Genomic DNA, 24,263 nt, shown 5'->3' with positions numbered 1-24,263 from the left:
AGAGCTCTTTGAATTAAATGTGAAGGCAAGTGAACCCTTTGTATTAACAGCCTCGGCTCATTCATACCCTCCGACCACAAAACATAAATGGAACAATCATCTGTTCTAAAGGATTCTTCAAGTCATTTTATGAGATCTGTGTGTCTATTCATGCCAGCTTCCGCATGCCATGCAGGCCAGCCCTGGACCATATGAGCCTTGGTGGACACATATATGTTAACAGCATAAAATTTTTTAACGAGGTAAACATAAATAAAATTTCAAGGTGGAAACCATCAATAAAATGAGTTGCTAATCAAAGAAAATTCAAATTTCAGGGTGGGCACAATAGAATTTCATGGTGAGCATCATCAATAAAATACTCGAGAAGTATGTTTTGTTAAAAACCTCCTTAACCCTAGATGGAGGAAAAGGGTACATTCAATCGGTAAGCTAAAACGAAACCACAAGATACAACGAAGGATGACATTTCAGACCAAAGTGCATCCGGGTACAAGCCACATAGCAACAAAAGAACACCTACCAATACCCACTAGAGCACCTGCAAATACCCTTTGACACTAAAACATCCAAACTTAGGCAGAATTACAGATGTGTAGGTCATCGAACAAAACAAATAAAGGGTCATCGAGCAACTATTGAGGCCTTGATGAGTTTGCGTAAAAAAATATTTAATAATCTTTGTAAGTGATATTAAATAAGTTAATTGTTGAAATTCAAGCATATGTAATTTCTTTGTCTATTTCAATTTATTTATATAATAATTATTGAGAGTTGAGTTTCAATTGATTTTACATTTGAATATTAACATCTGTAATCTTTTTTATTATTTATGGAATGGTCCTTTTATTTATGGTAAATTGCATCTTTAGTACCTGAAGTATCATCTATGTTTTAGTATCTAAATTTTAAAAAAGATTCAAAATCATACATAAAGTTTAGTTTTTATTTCATTTTAGTACACAGTTGTTAAAAACTTTTAGTTTTTGTTTCATTTTAGTACCCAGTTTAATATTTAATGTTAAGTTTTAAAAAAATTGAAAATTCAGGTATTAAAATGGACCAAAACTGATAATTTAAGTGCTAAACACGTTAAGTTTTTAACGGTTGGATACTAAAATGAAATGAAATTAAACGTTAGGTATGATTTTAAAAGTCACAATTGATAGTTTAAATACTAAATGTGCAGTTTACCCTTTAATTTATATATTAAGAAAGAAATGATCACAGTCCAGGCCATCTAGTTACATCTAGAGGATGTTTGTTGTCTTAGGTTTTGGGGACAAGGTAACCCCAAATCACATTTATATTGTCTCTTTTGACATACCAACCCTATTGATTTGAAGCATGGCTGATTTAATCACTGCCTGGACCATACTCCACATTTTTTTCATTAAAATTTCTACACTATTGACTTGGGAGCACCATGAAATACAAATGTTTTAGTTGTTTTGTCAACTAAGGGGAGAGCTATTTAAGATCTTATCATTATTTTGTAATAATAATTCTACTTCTCAACCTGATTCCCCACTTTCATTCTTGTATCATTGAACGTATAGTAATGCTTCTTCTTCCTTTTCGTATAAAATGTAATCCGTGGCGGATGCATGTATATTTTAAGGTGAGTATACACCTATTCTGAAATCCAAATTTCTTTATGACAGTAACAAAGGTGACTTCAAAAATATAAAAATAATTTAAATCAGAATTTGTTGAGACACATATATATATATATATATATATATCCTCAATGCTTGAAAACGTTGAGTGTCTATCTCCTAAGGTATAACCAAAATCGTTCACTGACAGTAACACTACACCAATAAATAAATGAAATTCAACCTTACCTTTCTCTATCACTAGAACAAAAATAGAATATTTAGAAGGAATTATTTTAAGTGTATGAATATTATGTTGTCAACTTGTTTGTAAAAGAGATAAGATAAAACGAAAAGACATCAATTGAAGAGATTAAATATAATTAATGAATATTAATAGACATATTGATAGAGTGAATAATTAAAAGAATTAATAGCAAAAATTAAACTACTAGCAATTGTTTAATCCATCTTCGGAACACTAAGAGACAAAATCTAGTGAAAAAAAATATTTAAAAAGAGCAAAAATTTTGACAGATCATACCTAGGGTTAATCAATTTGGACATTTTATTATTCAAACCTTTAATTTTACTTACGGATAATATACCTTAAAGTTTTAAAATATTTATTATTTTTGAACAATCTCTCACATGGATAAAGTTGATAGATAAAAAAAATTCAATATTCGATGTGATGATAAAATCTACGTTAAATATTTACATACGATAAGTAGACATCAACCCTTGCACCTTCCGTTATAAAAGAATATTTACTTATTAGCGGATCAATAGACGCAATGTCCTTAAATTATTCTATTATTTGTATAAACGATGATATATCTCACACAAATATTTCTCAAACATGATTTTGGTTCTCATGAGTATGTTCATATAGTCATGAACATCTTCTGATTTCTGCAAGAGATTTAGAGAATTATGTCCTCGTAGTTTCTTAAAGCAGTTTCGTTTTACTCTCACATAGATTATTTATGTTGTTCGGTTCACCAAAATACACAATGATCATTAAAATTATTGTTTAATATTTTCCACATTTTCATTATTATTTCATCATAGGAATGAACTTGGGATAAGAGTCCTACAATGAATGCAAGTAAGTTGTGCTTTTTGTCCTTTTGAACATGGTGTTGGGACTTCTAATCAATTAGATTGAATTTTCCTTCATATAGCGCCTTAAAACATTCATGTGTTTAATCTCATTTTTTGATATTTTATCAACCTAATATCGATTCAACCCTTTGATTAGTAGGCCTGTAATGTTATATTTTGATTTTATAAAATTAATTAATAAATATAATTTTATTTGAGATCAGTTATCTAATGATAGTATGTCGACAGTGCATATATCTCGACTTACCATTATATATATTATATTTTGTGCTCTATCAATAATTGTTTGGTTATCACAATATATACATATTATGGATTTATGGGCACAAACTTTGGCCATTCAAGAATATATTCTAAAAAGTTAGTCATTTCACCTTTTCTCTAAAATTGTTAAAAATTATAAATTCAAAATTTATTATGTATATAGTTATAATCATTTGTTTTGAGGATTTTCATGACACAACTCCTCTTAATATGAAAATATATCAACTCATGCCTTTAGTATTTTAAATATTAGATATTCAACTAGCATCAGTGAATCTTTCAAACACGGTAGGATATTTAGAATAATTTAGTTCATAGCAGTGATAGATTTAAAAATTTAAAAATGGGGTCCAAAAAAATTGGACAGGCACAATTCCTTGTTTTTTCTTTCCTTTTAATACATTAAATTAATTTTAGTAATTTTCTCAAAACAATGGGTGTGCAATTTTTTTCCTTTTAATACAATAAATTAAATTTAGTAATTTTCTCAAACTAATGAGTGTGCAATTGCTTCCTATGGGAGCTGCATACATCTACCATTGGTATATAGTTCTAAGTATATCTAAGATATCTCAGTACTTTTAGAATCCTTTTAACACAATATGATATTTGAAATAATATCAATAGAAAATACAAAGAAGATATTTAAAATATATAAAGATTTGGACCTATTAAGTAGCATCGGTGTTTAAAGAGAGTATTGTTTTTCTAGAGGTATTAAGTTTAAGCAGTTGTGTCTGTTGGTACGTGTTATTGTTGGTTAAAAAAAGATTCTAAACATATATTATCTTGTAATTATCTTAAGACTATTTAAAAGAATATATGATGATTTAAAATTTTTAAAAGGGCAGACTACCCTCAATCATTCTCCATCTATCCTTGATTGTAAATTTAATATATCAGATTTTTATTTTAAATCGATTTGATTTAAAGAGCAGATATATTTAATGCAGCGTTCATCCCTCAAGCTGTAGGAAAAATGCCAAAACAAGATTAATAAAAGTTTTAGGAGCTGGGGCCTGCTGGTCTGGGGGGTTGCTAGCACCGGTGACCTCTGAAGTAGGGGTCACTACTCACTAATAAGTTGAGCGAAATGATTCGGATTAATTGAGATTATGAGTTTTATTTTTCTAATTTAATTTAGTTTAAATTTTTTTAATTTAATTTAGTTTTAGGAGGACCCCCTGAGTTGATACATTTTAGCACCCTTCACGTGATTTTTCGTACGCGACCCTATCTGAAAATGATTTGTGTCAAAATTTTCTCCTCCATCAATTAATGACTTGTTTTTCCCTATGATCTAATCATTCTTCACTAAGAAGCAATGTATGTACATAATTTATTCAAAGTAGGAATATACGTAAAATATTACGTTATGAATAAATTTTTAAATTTTTAATATATATATATAATAAAAAATATAAAAAAAATTGATGAAGGGTATACTTAATATTTTATGAATATACATGAAAGATTTATAATTTATATTTATATTAAAATGTGTATTAAATAAATATAAAAAATACAAGTGAGATAAGTAGAACCATTATTGTCGTACTTTTAGTGCATGGGAAAATTAGGTCCACAAAAGTCTGCTAGAAGCTGCTCCCTGGTCCCTATTCTTCGTACAAGTCGAGTAAGCAAAATTTATTGGATGATCATAGTGATAAATTATTCGTGAATTTTTTTATAACGTTTGTTTATTGAGTATGAATAAAATTTTTATGTTCATTTAATAAACGAGTAAATATGAATAGAAGTGTATTTGATTCGTTTATGTTTACGAACAAACTCGTTTATAATCCTATTTACTGACTCGTTTATAATCTCTTTTATCGACCCGTTTATCGAATTGTTTATAAAATTGTTTACTAAGTTCTCATTTTTCTTTTATTTTTTATATTTTAAATATTGATCAAGATAAAGACTAAATTATACATAAGGTGATCCTAAGAGTTCAAATTGTGAATCACGATGAACTTAGATACTAGTAGTATAATTTCTTTATTTTTCTTTGGCTTGCGTATAAAATGGTAAAAAAAGAGTGTTGGTTCTCTAACATTAAACAAACTTTAAATGAACATGTTCTCGAACGTTAAACGAATATATTCATAAAAATTAAACAAATATGTTTGCGAACGCTAAATAAGTAAACACGAACACGAGACTGAAAATTTAACCTAACATGAACATAAAAAAAACAAATGAACACGAACCAAACAAACGAACATGAACCAAACAGAAACTCAAAAAATAAACAAACAAACACCAATACAACTTTATTTATTCAAACTCAGTTCATTTACAACCCTATACAAGACCAATAAAACAACGCAGAGTAGAACAAATTTTCATATAAAAAACTAAGGATTTATAGTTAATGAAGTTAGGCATAACAGTCCCTTCAGTATAACTTACCATTAATTTTTCACTTAAACATATATAAAATTATATAATTAAGTTGAATTTTATTATTACTACTTCCCCCATAGCTTTTTCCCCTCTAATTCCAAGGGTTTGACATGACTAATCTGGATTCACCCGGATATAATATTTAGTTTTGGTGGATAAGTCTCCAAATTAGAATTTTCTGTATACACAATGACTCAAATTTAAGACTTCGCTTATATGATATTAAACTACTTAGCGCTTGAACCAATATGATAGTCCAAATGGCACCTCCATTACTGTGTGGAAACTCTTTTCCGAGCCTTGTGCTACTATTTTCAATGCCAAAGACAGCAGGAGACATCGATGTAGACTCTAAAAGACCACTTCACTCGCCTAAAATTTGATTTCATTTTCGACTGATGCACCACTTGTCGATCCATGTCTGTCATCAGTGTACAAAACCTGTACCGGTTGATTTGCTTCTATATAAGATCAGGCAACTTCAAGATGTTTGTTCACACCCAAACTCTAAGATGGCTAGGGTCCCTTACAAGCATCTTGTTCTTGCTGCTTTTTTCCTCTTCTTCTTCATCTCCACGACTGCTGGAGGTACATCTCGAGTCTCCAATCCATCAATTAATTATATATCTTTATTCTGTTAATTTTATATGTTCTTTGATATTAGCATTATTGATTTGCTTTTTCAGCACGAAATCTACCGGCGGCCAAGGGAACTCAAAAACCCATTGATCATCAAGAGGTTACATCAACAAAAGATGAAGGAGAAACTGATATTAGTGTTGATGAATTAGTATCTATGGACTACACTCCAGCAACAAGAAAGCCACCGATCCATAATTAATGGAAAATTTTGTAAAAACAAGTGTTAGCTGGTTTAGCTTATGGGATGTTTGTTTACTTCAGAATGATTAAGCGTTGAATGATTCAAATACTGAATGATTCAGAGGCTCTGTATGAATTAGCTCTGAATGTGACATGCTGTTTGATAATGGCTCTGAATCATTCAGAATGTACTTCTGTGCTGAATCATTCAGCACTGTTTTGCTGAATCAGTCAGCACTGAATTATTCAGAGGTGCGAAACAAACGCGTTGAATGCTGAACGGTTCAATATTCAGTGCTGAATGGTTCTATTAAGAGGCAAACAAACAACCCCTTAGTTTTAGTTCAACTCCTTCTATCTTTTCCCCTAGATACTGATTTTGTATTCGAGTGCATACATGTATACATGGTAGAAAGGTTTAAAATAATGAAAGAAATGATTTACATATATATTTACATGTTTATATTATAAGCAATTTCTTGCTTTCTAGGAATGCAACTTTTTTTAGTTTGTTCTTTCTTTTTCTTGCTTGCTACGGTTGCACCAAAACAATACACATGCCCATTAAAAGTAACATTATAGCACTTTAAAAGAATGTGCTAGAAATCTTGTCTCGGTGCTATAGGCTTGTAAATGAACTGAACGAACATGAATGTGGTATGTTAATCAATTTTCCACTATGTAAAATTGTAAACCCAAGCAGTACTCTGTCTTTCAGCTTTTTATTTACAAAGAAAAAATGGAAGAAGAATTGTTAGAACGCAACACCAATTGCGTTTATTTCTTAGCCTCTCCCCTCACTTGCAATAATATATTTATTTTTTCTTTTGTGCTATCCGGAAGTAAGCTTTTCCTCTTTCGCGCTTTTCCATTTTCAGCTCGTATTGTGTTTTTTTGTTGAAATTTTTATATTTCTGGAATTGCATGACAATGATCTGGACATTCAGTATTAGTTTTGAACCAAAACCATCTAATTTTATTTTTTTTCTTATTAATCAAAACTTTTAATGCTCATAAGATATTCAGTCCATCAGAATAGAAGTGAAAGAGAGTCATAGGCTAAATGTTTTTGATCTTGTTTGGTTTTTCTTTAAATCAGTGAATTGGTTGTGGGTATCGAAATAGTGAAATTGTCAGGCTCAATCCGAGAGACTGCTGGTACCAGTTTACTGGGAATTGTATTGATATGACATGTGGTTTTCGACGTCCTGTGAGCTCGTATTATTTTTAATAAGTTCATGTTGATTATGGTAATGATATATCATGAACGAATTAGATTTTTTTTACATGTTTTGGAAATTTTACAGTTGAATTGTATTGAATTATAGCTTTAGAAGACAATTCTGCATGCAAGCAACTCGAAAGGCATCATGACAGGGTAGTATATTTGGAGCATCTACTTGACCCTGTCATGATGCTTTTCGAGTTGCGAAAGAGACTGAGAGGTGAATGCGCTGTTTGAGATTTTATTATATTTGATCATCTATTGGAAAATCTTTAACCATAAGGATTAAACGAATAAATTATTATGTCATTTATACAATAAAATTTCATCTTTGTTGGTGACTTTCAATAATGATACTTAGTTCATCTTAGTAGTATTTGTCAACTCTACATTTTTAACCCCCATTTTTTCTCACAAGCATTTCATCGAACATCTATGTTTCACCTGAGATGATCTATATCTAACATTACACCTTGAATCGTTGATGGTCCCGATAGTCCATTGGTCGGGTCTTCTCTCAATAGACCTTTATTCAAGTCAAACCTCAACATAATTCAAAGTTAGATTAGAACTTCTCATGCATCCCCGACTGAAAAGTTACGCTGGAAATGAGAAGAGAGAATCGAAAAAGGAAATTCGAAATCAAAAAGAAATTGAGATTTAGAATGAAATTGAGGACATTGTTGTAAGTTTTAAAAGTTAGGGGACCTAAATGCAAGCGCTTGAAAAGTTTAGTAATCATATTGCAACCATACTAACGGCAGTGTAACGACGAAAAAAGACCGGTTACATTAGGGACCATATTACAAACGGACAAAATGTTAGAGGATTGTATTGTAAGTTTTAAAAGTTAGAGGACCTAACTGAAAGCTTTAAAAAAATTCAATGACCATTACTATATTTTATCCTTAAAAATATTGTTAATTTTAAGAGAAAGAAACTATAATATCTTCTTAAAATTACAAAAGGAAAAAAAACCCTTAAAATTCATCATTCTAAACCCATTACTTAAAATTCATCATTCTAATCCCATTACTAGCCACCGTCAACTATCTCTGGCCATTGTCTCTATCACTGCCCACCGACCAGCCATTACCTTCTCCATCATCTTTAAATCCACTGTCCCCTGAAATCCCATTTCAATTTCCATAGCCATGCATTTTACCAGCGAGCAGCAAGGTGCAAAAATTTAAACTTGGAAGAGATTTAGTATTTAACTTTGCAATGGAGTTTTAATTTACTGCGGCCGACTCCAATGATTCAATTTTGCAAGGGCAATAAGGTTACAAAGGGATTAGAGGTATTAAGACCACAACAAAGGTGGCGGCCGGAGATAGTGGCAGTGTTGAGAGTAGTAGGCGACAGTGAAGTAAGAGTCTCAGACATCCAAGGAAGGAATAAAGCAGCATAAACTCTCAAGCCCGGCGAAAGGCGAAAGCTCTTAGGCGGCCACTGCGAATGTTTTTGAGAAACAAGCCTTTCCATGTTATCATCATAGACATATATATAACTCGCTTCAATCATTCAATTAATCACATTCGTTTAGCAAATAAAAATCAAGAAGCAAAATCAATAAAACCCCGAAAAGATGATACACGGATATGGAAATTTTGGGGGAGAAATGATTTGGTTCGATTAAACATAAAACAGAAGGGGATAACGCATTGTGATTTTGCGAATTACATATGTAAACAAAAAGAGGATGAAGTAAGAGACTCAGACATCCAAGGAAGGAACTAAGCAGCAGAAGCTCTCAAGCCCGGCGAAAGGCGAAAGCTCTCAGGCGGCAACTGCGAATGTTTCTGAGAAACAAGCCCTTTGGATTTATCATCATCGACCAATTTCATTCCAATCAACACGATTTCGAAAGAAAAATGCCAAACAATTAAAAACAGAGAAATTAGGTTATGAATTGTTCTGGGGGCTGCTGAGAGTTACATGGCTGAGTTTGGGTTTATAAAGAGAAGCGCAGTTAGGTTTGTAGCCGTTTCTAACGAGTTAGGGTTTCTCACTTTCTCTTACTACATATATTAGGGTAAATTACACCATTCTTCATTGTACTTTTAATCTTTTTTTAATTTACTTAATGAATTTTTGAATTACTCATATTTTGATCAATTTGAATAATTTTATTATTATTATTATATGACATGGATTTTTATTATTATTTAATATAAAAATAATTTAAAATATAACATAAAAAAGGGGGATCGGATACCACTGTCAGCCATCGTCGTCTGTCGTAGATGTGGTCGTTCGGTCCCAAATTTCATGTGTCATTTCGTCTCGACACCATCAGCCAAATCTGACTTCCATTTTGCCATAATTTGCTTTGAAGTTTATGAATTGAAGATCAAAAGTGAGGAAGTCGAAATCTTTCAGTCAAGATTCGGACTGATGGTGAAACAACCATGAATTTAGATTCGGACTGAGGAGGTCGAGGTGAATCCACCCATGAAATTTGGGACCGAACGACTACCTTCTATTTTTATTTTATATTTTAAATTAGAGAAAATAACCTCAGTGACCAAAAATCCCATATAGTATACGATTTTAACCAACTTTTTCCGGATTTGCCAAAATGACCAACAAAATCGCAATGCGATCGCTAATTCGCAACGCGATCTCCATTATCGCAAATCAGTTTCCAGATTCGCAACGCGATTATGACTATCTCAATGCGATTTTCCAATTTCGCGTTGCGATTTTCCCAATTCGCAATGCGAATAAGTAAATCGCAATGCGAATTTGGAAAATCGCAACGCGATACTGACTATCGCAACGCGATAATACAAAATTGCAACGCGATACTGACTTTCGCAACTCGATACTTAATTTCGCAACTCAATACTAACTTTCGCAACGAGATAATACATAATCACAATGCGATTTTCAAAGCGCCATTAGTATCACAAAGCGTATTTTATTTTCAAATTTCAAACACGAATATTAATATATTGGAACACTGAACCGTCCACAGTATATCCCGTAATCGCAACTCATAACCTAAAACCTAAAATCACAACTCAGTCTCATCTCCATCTCTCACTCTCTCACCCATCTCCGACGAAATCCGTCCCCATATCCGGCGAAATCCGTCTATCTCCATCTCTCAGAGCCACCCTCACAATCAGAAATGGAAAATCAACCAAATTAACCACCGAGGGTTAGTTTTTTTAATTATTTTCTTTTTGAAATTTTTGCATTATTATTAGGTTTTTCATATTGAAATTGATGATAAGTTTACTGGTAATTTTAATAATAGATTAACCATTTCACTTAGATTGCTTATTAAATCAACCGAGAATCGCAACGCGAAATGAAAATCGCAACGACAAAATCGCAACGCGATTTTATTCTCTCGTTGCGATAGTCAAATTCGCGTTGCGATTGTCATTTTCGTGTTGCGATTTTCATTTTCAGAAACTATTCTTCTTCTGCAAATTGAAACTTGAATGAATTGCATTACTTCAACCAAAAAACAAAGACAAATAAGAAATTCACAGTGTTGCAAATTTAAGTTTGAAGAATAAACTACTACTCTTTATGTTTATTATTGTTTTTGGTATATCTTCACAGTGTAGTTTTTGGTATATCTAACTTAGTATGTTTATTTTTTTTGTAGAACTTTTATTCGGCTCAATTGACCTTAAAAAATAAAGTCAGCCTGGCCAAAACAATTGCGTCGAAGCTTTCACCTACACAAAGAAAAATGTTTGAGGATACTTGCTTCGGGCCATGGCTGAAAGTACAACATCCCGGTGGAGATGCGATGTTGACACACCTGTTTCTTCAAACCATGACTAGGGATCTACCAGATACTATACAACGTCGTGATGAAGAGATATGGTTTGATTTTCCACCGGCGTATACGTGTTTTGGGCGGGAGGAGTTTTGCTTAATCACCGGTCTACGCTTCGGACACGATGATGTAGGTCGGTACACTAGACACATTACCCGCCCATCATGGTTATCCCGGGTTTTTCCTGAGCTGGAGAGGCCGAATCTACACGTGGAAGACCTGACGATATTATTGAATAAGAAAGATGGTTTTACTCGGATGGATGACGTCGATGTTGTCCGAGTATGCCTTCTAATACTTTTGCATGCCGACTTTTTAGGCAGAGAGGCCAGACAACCTATTCCGAATGATCTAATCAAATTGGTAGAAGACCTAAATGCGTGGAACCTGTTTCCGTGGGGCTCGTATTTATGGAAAGCTACATGGAATAAGTTATCGTCTGCCTTGGATGATCAAAAAAGTTTGCATGGCGATGGTTCCAAATACACTTTGACAGGCTTTATTTGGGCCTTTAAGGTAAGAATTTTTATATAATGTTTCCAAAATTATAAGTAATTATTTAACAATTACTAATGTTTGTTATTATATTGTTTGTAGATTTGGATATTTGAGGCATTTCCCGCCATGAAGACATATGCAATAAAAACTTCAAATGATATTCCCAGGGCTATTTCCTGGAAGAGGAAACGGACCTTGCAATGGGAAGATTTACTACGGTATACGACAATAAATAATGTAAGTTAACATAAATACTACCATATGTTTATAAACAAGTTATTACTAGTACACGTTTAACTTTGTTTGAGCTTTTATATTGTTAGGAGGCCAACACTCCATTACAGAGGCTGACACCCACGGAAGCTGAGCTTGCCACTGATTGGTGGCAAGCTAGTAAGCGTTTTTTTGATGGCACGGATGATGAGCAGCCTCCACTTTGGGAGCCATCACCTCACCCAGAGCTATCACCTCACCCAGAGCCATCACCTGATCGACCCGACTATACACCTCCACAACGATAGCCATCACCTATTCTATCACATCATCGAGCCTCTTCTCCACCATCACCGCAAGATAGGCGACCGGCAAAGATGCCATGACGTTTATCTCCCTGTTCTCCACCTCCACCTCCACGGGATAAGTTAGGAGAGTTACGTGATGAGGTCAATGCCTTGCGTGAGGAGGTCGGTACTTTACGCAAAGTCGATGGTGCATGGCGTGTTGAGGTGTCTACTTTACGCGGTGAGGTAGCCGCTCTACGTGAGATGGTAGCATCGTTGCAGAATGAGGTTCATACTCTACGCAACGAGGTAAGTTTAAGATTTTTCATATTTAACTTGATGATAAATTTACTCCTAATTTCACTTAGATTAACCATTTCACTTAGATTGCTTAATAAATTCATTCGGTTGCTGCCAATACTGCTAAACTGTTTTTGTTAGTATTTGTTTTTGGTTTTTTTTGTCTTTTGGTTGAAGTAATGCAATCCATTCAAGTTTCAATTTACAGAAGAAGAATAGTTTACTTTCGCAACACGAAAATGACTATCGCAACGCGGAAATGGCTATCGCAATGCGAAATGAAAATCGCAACGACAAAATCGCAATGCGAAATGAAAATCGCAACGACAAAATCGCAACATGAAATGAAAATCGCAATGTGATTTGTGTTTCGCATTGCGATTTTGTCGTTGCGATTTTCATTTCGCATTGCGATTTTGTCGTTGCGATTTTCATTTCGCATTGCGATAGCCATTTCCGCGTTGCGATAGTCATTTTCGCATTGCGAAAGTAAGTTTCGTGTTGCGAAAGTAAACTATTCTTCTTCTTGAATGTTTATATATGTTGTCCTTTTAAATGTTTATATAAGTGCTTACTTCTGGAATGTTATCTGATGCATTTTGTGAACTATGATAGAATAATGACTTGGGTAAATACAATGCAAGTTTGAAACATATTTGTCTTTGTTTAATATCATGTCTGTTTATTTACTGATTTATGTATTAATTTTTTTTAGCGGCCCGATAAGGTGGATGCTTTACGTCGAGTTTTCCTTGCACGACAGAGTTCACGCATCAGACGGCGTGCACGTGCTATTACGTCTCTGTTCACCTCAATGGTGCGGAGACTCTGCAAGAAAAAGCCCGACTCACCTGTCATCCCTCAAGAGTCCCCTCCAATCATTCAAGAGGCTCCTATCATCCCTCAAGAGTCCCCTCCACCGTTCAAGAGGCCACTGTCATCGTTGAAGAGGTCCCTCCCACCATTCCAAAGCCCGATTCACATGGGGTAATATATCGAATTATTGAGAAACCCCCACCGTTGCCGGACATGATGGATGAGAGTTGGCTCTCGTATGAGTTACCGGCTAGTACCCTTCCGGTATCTGAAGTGGAGAGGAGACAACTACCGGAAACAATTCTGGATAATATCCTTTGGGCTAAGACCGCAGTTGATTTTTATCTACATGAGCGGAGCCAAGGGTGTTACACTGACATAAGTAAACTCAACGATGAGATGTATTTGTTGCTTAATCGGTATTGGTGGGGTGTGTTATTAGGGGTTGAAGACAGTGGCTATTTCGATGGGGAGGCAAGTCTTATATTTGTCTTATATATGATTTTGATTAATTTTTTTAAAAATTAATGTAATTCACTAATATATGTCTTTTTTTTGTAAAACAACATATCGATGCGTGGGTGTCACGTCTTCTAATAATAAGGAAGCTTAGGAAAAATAAAAAAAATTCGCGATATACAATAATGCCGGCGGCTTTTCACGCAGTTCACTTGAAGAATCAACAAGATGAATCGTTTTCGTTAGGCAATGGACAAGCTAAACTTTATCCTGCATGGTGGAAGGTCGATAAAGTTAGTGTTTATTTTTTAAATTTTTTAAAGGTGTTCATAAATAAGTGCGCAAATAAATGAATTATTACTTATGATTGCAGGTGTTTATCCCTGTTTTGGAACGTCGTCATTGGCTTCTCGTCCAATTTCAGCTCCCATCCCTGAAGATAATAGTATATGACAGCATGATAAATTACATATCACTGTCTGATTTGAGAGATATTATCAAGGGATGGAGCTCTCATTTGGCTAAATTCTTGGATGAGATTAATTATTGGACTCATTCTGGACACAAGAAGCCAAAGAAGTTCAATGTCACAGTTGTCAGAGACGAGACTGTGCCACAACAATCGCCGGGAGCCAGAGGGGATTGTGGTCCTCTCGTATGCATGTGCTTGGCGCGTTTGACGACGGGAAGCACAGAGTTTCTACCTCCTACCAATAGAGATAGAGCTGCAGTAGGCTTGTGGTTTCGGCATTATATGGCTAGAGCGATATATTCTAGACGCTGCCTACCTACATCCGCGTTATGAAAGTATCCATTGTTAATTGGTAAGTCAAATGCAAGTTTTGTTAACATATATACTCCTTTTGGTTTGAAAATGTTTGGTTAAGTACCTAGAATTCAATAATTTGCTGTTTGTAGGTTTTAGATGTGTAGGAAGTCTTGTTTGAGCAAATGTTTGGTTTTTGCAGGTTAATCCTTAAGTGAGCTGCGTGAAATGGATGTACGGGTGCAAAAGTTGATTCATTGATTCAATAATTGATGAGGAAATAAGAATTATTATTATTTTTTTATTGTTTAATTGATTTGTAAAAAATGATTTGTAAATGTTGATTTGTTTAATTGGTGTGTACATAATTCTTATTTGTGCTTGTTTAATTGATTGAAATGTAATAGTTGATTTGTTGATTTTCAATCTGCATTATGTTGAAGGCAAAACAGACTATCGCAACACGAAACTGACTATCGCAACGAGAAAATCGCAATGCGAAATGAAAATCGTAACGAGAAAATCGTAATGCGATTTTCATTTCGCATTGCGATTTTCTAGTTGCGATAGCCATTTTCGCGTTGCGATTTCCCCGTTGCGATAGTCAAATGAATGTCTAATAAGTGATAACAACTGAACAGATCATAGCAATGTTCAAACTCAAGTTACTAATACATGTCTAACTGAAAATGTTAAAAGTGCGCACATAAAATACACAGAATACAACGTTTGCATTTAAAAATCACCTAAGTTAACAGTCCCAAAAGGTGAAGCCGGTTGTGATTGGGATTTTGAAGATGATTGCGATTTTCAGAATCTCGTTGCGAAATTCAGAATCTCATTGCGATTTTGTATTATCTCGTTGCGATAGTCAGTATCGCATTGCGATTTTCCAAATTCGCATTGCGATTTACTTATTCGCATTGCGAATTAGGAAAATCGCAAAGCGATACTTACTTTCGCAACGCGATAATACAGAATCGCAATGCGATTTTCAAAGTTCGCAATAGGTTTTAGTTTCGCAACATAAATATTTTTTGTATATATCTACGCAGCAGCAACAACTCATAACCTAAATCCCTAAATCGCAACTCATTCTATCTCCATCTATCACTCTCTCCGACGACATCCGTTCTTACATCCTTCCCCATCCGACAACAGGTCTTAGTTTCGCAGCTCGTTTGTTTAGTAAATTAATTTACAACCATGAAATCATCTAATGTTGATCATGTTTGGATAGATTTGTGTTTTGGAGGGTCATGGGAGAATGTTCATGGTGTTTTACAATATATGCCTTTACCCATGAATCTTCAACTAAAACTGTCATTAAAAAAGTTAACTTATGAAACTATAATGTTACGTGTTTCAAAGAAATTGAATTTAGAGCCCCTAAGTGGATTTAGGCTATCTTATCAGAGAAATGGTAAAGTTTATTTGTTAACTGACAATGAAGATGTTGAACGATTCATTGCTTACATTAGTGTTTCAAGTGATGATGTTACATTGTATGTTGTTGAACCTAGAAGTAGTATTGTTGGGTCAGTAGCGGGTAGTAATCAACTAAGTTTTTCTCAAAACCCATAACCTTTCTCTAATCCAAATCCCAATCAACTTTCAGCACCAAATTTCGATTTTCGTATTGACCAATTAGACAATGATGAGCCAACAAAAAAAATTGTGAGTACTAGTCAGTATTCGAAATTTGATCTTGGTCAATACCCGGACTTTGATATTGGTCAATACTCGGATTTTGATGATGTTTCAGAAGAAGAAACAGACCCTGCGTGTAATGATTTTGATATTGGTCAATACCCGAATTTTGATGATGAAACAACCGTTGCCGAGGAAGATGTTGTTGATGATAATGGGGAAGAAGTTACGACTGTGAATGAACATATTGAACATCCATTCTGTAATTCATATAACCCTGAAGAAGAAAAAGAGGAAGAAAAAGAAGAAGAAAAAGTCCCCGAAGAAAAGAAAATGCCACGGGAGTATAACTGGAATATGCCAGAATTACTTCAGATACCGGAAGAAGAGTTGGTAAAGAAAGCAGTTGATTGTTACACAAAAATTATTCGTATCAAGAAAGATGATTGTTTTGATACAAATGAAGACTTGAAGATAGCTTTGTATACGAAATGTGTGGAAGATGGCTATCAACTAAAAGTTAACAAATCAAGCAAAGATCGTTTCGAAACAAGGTGTATGATTGATAAAACCTGTACGTGGCGTATGATTGCAAAGAGGATAAAAGATTGCGAAATGTTTCAAGTTAGGACTTTTATTGATAAACATACATGTTCAAGAACCCAAGTTTTTCCTCACCATAGACAGACAAACAAAAAGGTGTTGGGTGGTTTTCTGGCTGAGTTAATGTTTTTGAATGGCAGGGTATATCGGGGACATGAAATTATGACTGACATGAATGCTCGGTTCAAGATTAGTATATCATATTCTCAAGCTTGGAGAGCCAAATGTTATGCCTTGGAATTGTTGAGGGGGTCGCCAGAAGCATCGTTTGCCCAACTGCCGGCTTATTGTCACAATTTAAAGCTGAAAAATCATGGGTCGATAACTCATATCAAAACAGATAGAGATTGACGGTTTGAGTTGCTGTTTATCGCCATTGGTGCTGCGGTTAGTAAATCAATATAATTTTGTTGACTCATTTTTGTTAGTTACATGCATTTCACATTTAAATGATTATATTTCTTGTGTATATTATTTTGTAGATTCGTTCGTTTATTACTTGCATGCGCCCAATTATTATAATTGACGGAGCACATTTGAAAGGTCGATACCTTGGAGTAAACTTATTAGCAGTAGCCATGGATGCTAATAATGGGATATTGCCAATAGCTTACGGGGTTGGAAAATCTGAAACCTCTAATTCATGGACATAGTTTATGGGGTATCTTAGGGATTGCATAGGTCCTATTAGCAATCTGACAATCATATCCGATAGGGCAAACTCAATTGACAACGCTGTTAGAAGGTGTTTCCCAGATGTTTTTCATGGACTTTGTGGTGTTCATTTGTATAGAAATCTAAAATCAAGGTCTGCTGGTATAAAAAAGCACAAATGGACATACTGGAATGCTGTAAAAGCTTATCGGGAAGTGGATTTCAATAAGCATATAAACTGTTTAAGACATGTTTTGCCTCAGTGTGCTCAAACACTAGAAGATGTCGGGTTTGAAAGATGGTCAAGAGTACATCAACTTGGAGCAAGATATGGTTTCATGACGTCTAATAGTGCAGAATCAATCAACGCTCTAAGTCGTCATTCCCGGAAATTACCCATTACTATGTTAATGGAGTTTTTTCGAGCCTCTATTCAACAGTGGTACTACAAGAAAAGAAACCATACATGTATTATTTCTTTGAATTCGTAACTTATCATATATTTTACTAAGTATTATTTATTTAAATTTACAGGAACATTGGAACATCGTGTTACACCATGGACTGAAAAAAAGATAACGAAACGTGTTGTGAAGTCAACGTCATGGAGAGTTGAACCATGTTCAAACACTTTGTTTGAAGTACTGGATAATAACTTAAATGGGCTTGTCGATCTAAATGCAAGGACGTGTAGTTGTATGAAATGGCAAACATCTGGTTATCCGTGTGGCCATGTTATAAAAGTTGCTCTTCATCTAAACCAAGATGATTCAAGCACATACGCTATGGATTGCTACACTACAGAAGTATATCGACAGACTTATGCCGAGATTGTCTACCCTATTCCACATCCTTCTGAGTGGGACATACCAGATGACTTACAAACAGTTTTGCCACCAGCCATGGACAGAAGGCTACCTGGCCGACCAAAAAGTCACGATCGTATACCGTCTAAGAGTGAAGAGAAGAAGAGATCGACATGTAGTCGGTGCAAGGAAAGTGGTCATACAAGGTTGACATGTGGATCACCAGTGCCATCATAATCATCTTTTTCTCTAGCAAAATATGGATCATCATCAAAATCCAAAGCTCATATGGTATCAAGAAAAAGGCAATCAAAATCGCAATCATCTTTAAAATCCCAATCACAACTGGCTTCACCTTTTGGGACTGTTAACTTAGGTGATTTTTAAATGCAAACGTTGTATTATGTAGATTTTATGTGTGAACTTTTAACATTTTCAGTTAGGCATGTATTAGTAACTTGAGTTTGAAAATTGCTATGATCTGTTCAGTTGTTATCACTTAATAGGCAATCATTTGACTATCGCAACACGAAAATGACATTCGCAATCATTTTAATGTCTATCGCAACGCGAAAATTACTATCGCAATGCGAAATGAAAATCGCAACGAGATAATCGCAATGCGAAATGAAAATCGCAACGAGAGAATCGCAATGCGAAATGAAAATCGCAACGAGGGAATCGCAAAGCGGAATGAAAATCGCAACGCGAATTTAGTTTCGTGTTGCGATTTTAGTTTCGCGTTGCGATTTTGTCGTTGCGATTTTCATTTCGCATTGCGATTCTCTCGTTGCGATTTTCATTTCGCATTGCGATTTTCATTTCGCATTGCGATAGTAATTTTTGCCTTCAACATAATGCAGATTGAAATCAACAAAATCAACCATTACATTTCAATCAATTAAACAAGCACAAATAAGAATTATGTTAACATCAATTAAACAAATCAACTTTTACAAATCACCTTTTACAAATCAATTAAACAATCAAAAAATAAGCAATAATTCTTATTTCCTCATCTACTATTGAATCAACTTTTGTAGCCATACATCATTTTCACGCAGCTCACTTCTGAGATTAACCTGCATAAACCAAACATTTGCTCAAACAACACTTTCTACACATCTAAAACCTACAAACAGCAAATTATTGAATTCTAGGTACTTAACCAAACATTTTCAAACCACAAGCCTATAAACATACCAATTGTTTATGGACATTTTTATAACGCGGATGCAGGTGGGCAGCGTCTCGTATATATCGATCTAGCCATATAATGCCGAAACCACAACCCCACTGCAGCTCTATCTCTATCGGTGGGAGGTAGATACTTTATACTTCCTATGATCAAACGGTCCAACGCCAAGCATACGAGAGGACTACAATCCCCTCTGGGTCCTTTCGTTTGTTGTGGTGCGGTCTCGTCTCTGCTAACTGTAATATTGAGCTTCTTTGGCTTCTTGTTTCCAGAACGAGTGGAATAATTTATCGCATCCAAGAATTTAGCCAAATGAGAGCTCCATCCCTTAATAATATCTCTTAAATCAGCCAATGATATGTAATTTATCATGCTGTCATATACTATTGCCTTAAGGGATGGGATCTGAAGCTCGACGAGAAGCCAATGTTTACGTTCCAAAACAGGGATAAACACCTCCAATCATAAGTAATAATTCATTCATTTGCACACTTATTTATGAATACCTTTAAACTCAATCTAAAATAAACACTAACCTTATCGACCTCCCACCATGCAGGATAAAGTTTAGCTTGTCCATTACCCAACGCAAATGATTCATCTCGTTGATTCTTCAAGTGAACGGCGTTAAAAGACGTCGGCATAATTGTATATCGTGTATTTCTTTTATTTTCCTTAAGTTTCCTAATTATTAGAAGACGTGACACCCACGCATCGATATGCTGTTTTACAAAAAAAACATATATTAGTAACTTACATAAATTTAAAAAAAAATAATCAAATTAAAATATAAGAAAAATATAAGACTTACCCCTCCATCGAAATAGCCATTGTCTTCGACCCCTAATAATATGCCCCATCAAGACCGATCAAGCAACAAATAGATATCATCGTTGAGCTTGCATATGTCAGTGAAACACCCCTGGCTCCGCTCATGTAGATAAAAATCAATTGCGGTCTTAGCCCAAAGGGTGTTATCCAGAATTGTGTCCGGTAGTTGTTTCCTCTCCACTTCAGATACCGGTATGGTACTGGCCGGTAACTCATACGAGAGCCAACTTGAATCCATCATGTCCGGCACGTCAGAGGGTTTTTCAAGAATCCTACGTATGACGCCATGTGAATCGGGCTCTTGAATGGTGGGAGGGACCTCTTCAACGATGACAGTGGCCTCTTGAACGGTGGGAGGGGACTCTCGAGGAATGATAGGGGCCTCTTCAACGATAGGAGTAGACTCTTGAGGGATGACAGGCGAGTCGGGCTTCTTCTTGCGGTGTCTTCGCACTATTGGGGTGTACGGAGACTTAATAGCACATGCACGCCGTCTGATGCGTGAACTCTGTCGTACAAGAAAAACCCGACGTAAAGCATCCACCTTATCGGTCCGCTAAATAATTAAATATAAATATCAGTAAATAAACAGACATGATATTTAAACAGTGAAAACAAAGACAAATATATTTCAAACTTTCAACCAAAAGACAAAACAAAGACAAATACTAACTTCACAGTGTTAAAGAATACACAGTTTAGCAGAATTGACAACAACCGAATAAATTTACTTCAACCAAAAGACAAAACAAAAAGACAAATACTAACTTCACAGTGTTAATAAACAGTTTAGCAGTATTGGCAGCAACCAAATAAATTTACTAAGCAATCTAAGTGAAATGGTTAATTTAAGTAAAATTACGAGTAAATTTATCATCAAGTTAAATATGGAAAATCTTAAACTTACCTCGTTGCGTAGAGTATGAACCTCATTCTGCAACGATACTACCATCTCACGTAGAGCGGCAACCTCACCACGTAAAGTAGACACCTCCACACGCCATGCACCATCGTTATTGCGTAGAGTACCGATCTCCTCACGCAAGGCATTGACCTCATCACGTAACTCCCTTGACTCATCCCGTAGAGGTGGAGGTGGAGAACAGGGAGATAGAAGTCGTGGCATCTTTGTCGGTCGCCTATCATGAGGTGATGGTGGAGAAGAGGCTCGATGATGTGACGGGATAGGTGATGGCTCTCGTTGTAGAGGTGTATAGTCGGGTCGATCAGGTGATGGCTCTGGGTGAGGTGATGGCTCTCGAAGTGGAGGAAGTGGAGGCTTCTCATCATTCGTGCCATCAAGAAAACGCTGACTAGCTTGCCACCAATCAGTGGCAAGCTCAGCCTCCGTGGGTGTCAGTCTCATTAATGGAATGTTGGCCTCCTAAAAATATAAAAACTCAAACAAAGTTAAACGTCTACTATTAATAACTTGTTTATATATGATAGTATTTGTGTTAACTTACATTATTTATTGTCGCATATGATATTAAGTCTTCCCAATCCAACAGACGTTTCCTCTTCCAGGAAATAGCCCTAGGAATATCATTTGAGGTTTTTAATGCATATGTCCGCATGCTGGGGAAAGCCTCGAATATCCAAATCTACAAACAATATAATAACAAACATTAGTAATTGTTAAATAATTAATTATAATTTTGAAAACATTATATAGAAATTCTTACCTTAAAGGCCCAAACAAAGCCTGACAAAGTGTATTTCGACCCATCGCCCCGCAAACTTTTGTGGTCATCAAAGGCAGACGACAACTTAGTCCAGGTAATATTAGCTCCTGAGGAATAGGTTGTCTGGCCTCTCTGCCTAAAAAGCCGGCATACAAAAGTAGTAGAAGGCATACTCGGACAACATCGACGTCATTTATCCGAGTAAAATCATCTTTCTTATTAAACAATTTCTTCATGTCGTCGACGTGTAAGTTCGGCTTCTCTATTGACTCATTAGGAAAAACCCTGGATAACCATGATAGGCGGGTGATATGACGAGTGTACCGACCTACATCATCGTGTCTGAATCGTAGACCAGTGATTAAGCAAAACTCCTTCTGCCCAAAACAAGTATACGCCGGTGGAAAATGAAACCATATCTCTTCCTCACCACGTTGTATACTGTCGGGTAGATCGCTAGTCATGGTCTGAAGCCACAAATGGGTCAAATTAGCATCTCCACCTGGATGTTGTACTCTCAGCCATGGCCCGAAGCAGGTTTCCTCAAACAATTTTCTTTGTGCAGGTGAAAGCTTCGAAGCAATTGTAGTGGCTAGGCTAACTTTATTCCTTAATGTCAATGAAGCCGAAAAAAATTTCTACAAAAACAATAAACATACCAAGTTAGATATACCAAAAACTACACTGTGAAGATATACCAAAAACAATAAACATAAATAGTAGTTTATTCTTGAAACTAAAATTTACAACACTGTTTTGTCTTTTGGTTGAAATGAAAATCGCAACGAGATAATGAAAATCGCAACGCGGAAATGACTATCGCAACAAGAGAATCGCAACGCGAAATGATTATCGCAACGAGAGAATCGCAACGCGAAATGAAAATCGCAACGAGAGAATCGCAACGAGAGAATTGCAACGCAAAATGAAAATCGCAATGCGATTTTGGTTTCGCGTTGCGATTCTCTCGTTGCGATAGTTATTTCCGTGTTGCGATTTTCATTCTCGAAACTATTCTTCTGCATTACTTCAACCAAAAGACAAAACAAAGATAAATACTAACTTCACAGGCTAAACAGTTTAGCAGTATTGGCAGCAATCGAATGAATTTAATAAGAAATCTAAGTGAAATGGTTAATCTATTATTGAAATTACCAGTAAACTTATCATCAATCTCAATATGAAAAACCTAAAATAATGCAAAAATTTCAAAATAAAAATAAAAAAAACTAATCCTCAGAGGTTGATTTTCCATTTCTGAATGATTGTGAGGGATTTTTGACCGTGAATGGTTGTGAGGGATTTCGCCGGCGATGGGGACGGAAATCTTCGGAGATGGGGACGGATTTCTCCGTAGAGAGTGAGAGATGGAGATGTGACTGAGTGTTGTGATTTTAGGTTTGAGGTTATGAGTTGCGATTACTGTGGACGGTTCAGTTTCCGATATATTAAGAAAAAATTCGTGTTTGGAATTTGAAAAAAAAAATACGCGTTAATACGAATGGCGCTATGTAAATCGCAACATGTAAATCGCAATGCGAATTAGGAAAATTGCATTGCGATAGTCAGTATCGCATTGCGATTTACTTATTCGCATTGCGAATTGGGAAAATCGCATTGCGATTGTCATAATCGCGTTGCGAATCTGGAAACTGATTTGCGATAATGGAGATCGCGTTGCGAATTAGCGATCGCATTGCGATTTTGTTGGTCATTTTGGCAAATCCGGAAAAAGTTGGTTAAAATCATATATTATATGAGATTTTTGGTCACTGAGGTTATTTTCTCTTTAAATTATTTTTATATTAAGTAATAACAAAAATGCCACAACATATAAAAATAATAATAAAATAATTTAGAGTGATCAAAACATGAGAAATTCAAAAGTTCAATGAATAAATTAAAAAAAATTAAAAGTATAATAAATTAATTAAAAAAAGAGGTAAAGTTGAGTGGGAAATGATATATGTTGCCCATTAAATACAGGTTTTCTTTTATGGGCTCCGTGTGATTTCTCGAAGTTTCACGAGAACAATTTGGACTTGAGTCCAACTGGTTGGATCCTCCGATCATTTAAAAGTAAATAATGTTTGGAGTTATTACTTTATTAGGGTTAATTTATAAGACTGATATAATTTAATTATTAAAATAGTTTTAAATAATATTATTTAGAGAAATAACACTAAACAATGAGGATAAAGATACCCTTATCTTATATGATAAGGTTAGAGTCAACACACGATGAC

General features: G+C 35.0%; 2 non-coding genes across 2 annotated transcripts; both read right to left on the bottom strand.

Moving 5' to 3' along the window:
- Nucleotides 1-8,823: 8,823 nt before the first annotated feature.
- LOC120202527 lies at nt 8,824-8,950 on the bottom strand. The gene has a single exon (XR_005523740.1). It is a non-coding gene; the product is annotated as a small nucleolar RNA SNORD14 (small nucleolar RNA).
- A 211-nt stretch (nt 8,951-9,161) lies between these two features.
- Nucleotides 9,162-9,288, bottom strand: LOC120202526. Its single transcript, XR_005523739.1, has one exon. It is a non-coding gene; the product is annotated as a small nucleolar RNA SNORD14 (small nucleolar RNA).
- Nucleotides 9,289-24,263: the final 14,975 nt, after the last annotated feature.

The sequence above is a fragment of the Hibiscus syriacus genome, unplaced genomic scaffold, assembly GCF_006381635.1.
Source record: "Hibiscus syriacus cultivar Baekdansim isolate YM2019G1 unplaced genomic scaffold, ASM638163v2 tig00008843_pilon, whole genome shotgun sequence".
In the NCBI taxonomy this organism is placed as follows: domain Eukaryota; kingdom Viridiplantae; phylum Streptophyta; class Magnoliopsida; order Malvales; family Malvaceae; genus Hibiscus; species Hibiscus syriacus.
Note: the sequence above shows the minus strand (reverse complement) of the source record. Positions and strands in the feature narration are given on the sequence as shown.